This window comes from Propithecus coquereli, unplaced genomic scaffold (assembly GCF_000956105.1).
Source record: "Propithecus coquereli isolate 6110/MARCELLA unplaced genomic scaffold, Pcoq_1.0 Scaffold8, whole genome shotgun sequence".
Classification (NCBI taxonomy): domain Eukaryota; kingdom Metazoa; phylum Chordata; class Mammalia; order Primates; family Indriidae; genus Propithecus; species Propithecus coquereli.
The window spans coordinates 3116476-3120538 of NW_012154173.1; positions in this window are offsets into that span (position 1 = coordinate 3116476).

Here is a 4063-nt window from a genome sequence, read left to right on the forward strand (position 1 = left end):
GCTCAGGCTGGTCTCAAACTCCTGAGCTCAAACAATCCACCCGCCTCTGCCTCCCAGAGTGCTAGGATTACAGGCGTGAGCCACCACGCCCGGCCGGGACTGATCTTTCTTAAGAGGGAGTTAGGATACTCTGGTTTTATAATGTAAAAATTCCATTCCTAAGTGTTTACCCAAGAAAATGAATATGTGTCCACAAAAAAGAATTGAACAAAATGTTTATAACAGTCTTATTAATAATTTCCCCCAACTGGAAAAACCCTAATTTCTGAATTCCCATCAGCAAGACAATGAATAAACAAATTGTCATACAATTATACAATGGAATACTACTCAATAATAAAAAAAATCTAAATAACTGTTAGATACAACAACATGAATTAATTCCAAAAATGTTATGCTAAGTGGAAGAAACAAGACTCAAAAACTCCATATTGCATACATCCTTTTATATGAAACTCAAATGCAGCTGGAACTAATCTGTGGTGAAAGAACAGGTATGGTATGGGAGAGAGAATTAACCATAAGGAGTACATGAAACTCTCTGGAAGATGGAGACATGGAGACATTCTATATCTTGTTTTGTTATGGGCGATCATTTCACAGGTGTATACAATTGTCAAAATTTATCCACGTGAACATATAAAATTCAGGCATTTAGGAGGCATCTGTGGTAGATTAAATATATTTCCCTGGGGCATTATCCCCTGTCCCAAGAAGCTAATCAGTTTTCTTTGCTAATACATTCAGAACTTTTTCTGAGAGGAAGCCTGGTAAATGTACTTTTCTCCATTTCATTATTTTTCTAATAACTTGCTAGCACCCAATAGTCTTTTTACAGCCCCATATGAGTAGACGCACTGAGCAGCTACCCAGCTGGTGTAGTCTTAACTTTGGCTCCAAATTTGAGGATATGGACAAACTTATCCCAGCCCACCATTCTAGCTTCATCTTCTGACACTACTTATTACAAAGCCTATATTCATTTCAGCCACAAGGAGTAGCTGATACTTTCCAGACATATCTTGTAATTCACATAGTGTTGTATAGTGGTTATGGAGCATGGTTACCTGGATTCACGTCTTCCTTTTACCATTTACTACTTATGTGAATTTTGCTGAATTTCTTAACTGTACTGTGCATCAGTCTTTGTTCATATAAATTGGGAATAATTATAGTACATATATTGTCAGATTGTATGAGTATTAAATGAGTGTGTGTGGCGTCGGGGGGGGGTGGGCTCAAAACAGAGCCTAACACATAGTATAATATGTTTTAGTTATTAATGTTTTAATATTATTATTTGTGCTTCCATGCCGTTGCATTTATTATTCCTTTTCCCTTGGCTCAAATTCTCTGCCTCTTGAATACATAGTCATCCTTCAAAATCCAGTTACATTTTCATTCCTCCACTCCCCCAAGAAGAGTTAGTGAATCATTGCATCTTACGTGCTTTCATAACATTTCATACATAAATGTGTTAGAGTATTTTCTTATTGTTATTGTAATTATTAGTTTATATGTCTATCTCCCACACTAATTATGAGCCTCTCTGTGGCAAGAAAGAAATCCTATTCATTTTTTTTCCTCTTGCAACTAGTTCATAATTCTCAATAAATGATGAACTAATAAATCAGAAGCTGTATGAATAATTTGTGACTTAGTCCAGTTTAATAATTCAATTCAACAGCATTGGACACTGTGGATCAGGCACTGTACCATGCCTTGAAGGTACACAGATGGGTGAAAAGCAGTTCCAGCTTGTAAAGGTCACACTATGCAGAATGGCAGAGGAAGCCATGAACACGCAATAACTACTTGATTGATTTTTAGAGGAAATGATTCTGGTGTATCCTTTCAAATACAGCGAGGACTCATATCTGGCTCTAGTCCTGTAATTGGCTTTCCCTCACGTTGATAGGGTATTCTTTAACCCCAAATAGGGAAGAATGCACAGGAAGGCCTCACAGATGCCTGGTCCACGTTGGCTCACTAAGCCCACACCCCTTGCCCTTCTTTATTGCCTCCAGGTGTCTGTGCCTTGCTAGGAGGGAGAGAGGAAGAAGGGCTGCGCACACAGGGATGCTGGGAGACTGGAGCAGGTGCTGGTCGGCTGCATGGAAACTGAAAGGGGTGAATTGTAGGGTGGCCCCAAGGGGGCAGACCAGCAATAGAAACTACTGGGTTTTACAATAGAAACTATTTTGAAAGTGATGAGATTTGTATTTATTTCAAGGGCAAAAGCAATCCCTAGTCTGTCTAGGAGCAAACCCCTAGGCTAGTCTGTCTAGGAGCAAACCCCTAACCAAAAGTATTTTTAAAAGCTAGACTGACATATGGGAGAGAGGACAGGGGAAAAGTGGAGCCCAGGTCAACTTTGGAGATGTTGATAAGGTACTTATTGCATTAACAGACATTTATTAAACAAATACTAGGGCCCACACTGTGTTGGCCTTTGGGAAACAAAGGTGAAAAGGAAATTTTCTGAACAATACATGCACACGCATGTACTGCATACAAACAAGTGGCTGTTATCCTTTTCTTTTTAGCTGAAACATAATAATTGTCATATTTGTGGCATACAGAGTAGTATTTCAACATGTATATCCAATGTGTAATGATGAAATCAGGGCGGTAAGCGTTTCATCACCTCAAACTTCTATCATTTGTGTTGCAAACATTCAAAATCCTCTCTTCTAGTTTTTTGAAAAAAAATATACACTAAATTGTTGTTAACCATATTCACCCTGCAGTGCTACAAAACACTAAAACTTATTCCTGTTGTGTAGTTGTAACTTTGTGTCTGTTAACCAACCTCTCCCTATCCTTCTCTGCTCCACCCTTCCCAGCCTCTGACAACCTCTATTCTAATCTCTACTTCTAGGAGACTAACATTTTTTTTATTTTTCAGCTCCCTCATATGAGTGAAAAATGTGGTATTTATTTTTCTGTGCCTGATTTATTTGACTTAACAAAATGTCCTCCATGCTCATCCATGTTGCCACGAATAACAGGATTTCGTTCTCTTTTATGGCTGAATAGTATTCCTTTGTGTATATATACCACATTTTCTTTACCCAGTCCACCTACTGACGGACATTTAAGTTGATTCCGTATCTTAGCTATTATGAATAGTGCTGCAGTAAACATGAAGGTGCAGGTATCTCTTCGCATACTGATTTTTTTTTCCTTTGGATAAATTTTCAGTATTGCATCATATGGTAGTTATATTTGTAGTTTTTATTTGTAGTTTCTATTTTCCATAGTAGCTGAACTAATTTGCATTCCCGCCAACACTGTATGAGAGTTCCATATTCTCTACATCTTCACTGGAATTCGTTATTTTTTATCTTTTTAATGCTAGCCATCCTAACTGGGATGCAATGATATTGTCATTTTGATTTGCATTTCCCTGATAATTACTGATGTTGAGCATTTTTTCATATACTTGTTGGCTGTTTGTACGTCTTCTTTTGAGAAATGTCTATTCATACCCTTTGCCCATTTTCGAATCAGACTTTTTTTCCTTTTTTGCTGTTGAGTTTTTATATATTTTGTATATACATATATGTGTTTTATTTCCTCATTTACACATTGTAAATGCTTATTATCTTTTGGGGAAACGAGCACTATGTTAAGCATAAAGCGCTCTATGTTTTTCTCATATAATCTTATCGACACCCTCACCACAATCCTGTTACAGTGGAGAACACATGCTGAGCATGTACAACATGCACAATGAGATACTATGTTTTATATGTAATCTTACTAACAACTCTATGAGGTAGGTGCTGTATTATAGGTGGGAAAACTGAGGCAGGCTCCCCAAGTTCATTAACTATTTGCCCATGGTCACAGAGTCAGTGGCTGAGCCAGGGTTTTGACACAGGCAGTATCTGTGAATTTTTTCTCTCACCATTAGACTACACTACTGCATATGTAAGGTGGATTTTATCCCTATTTCAAAAGTGGAGAAATTAGAGGCCAGAGAGGGTGAATATGTTATCTGAGGCTGTGCTGTTCATGAAGAGTTAAACCTGAATTTTTACTCAAACTTGTGAATTCT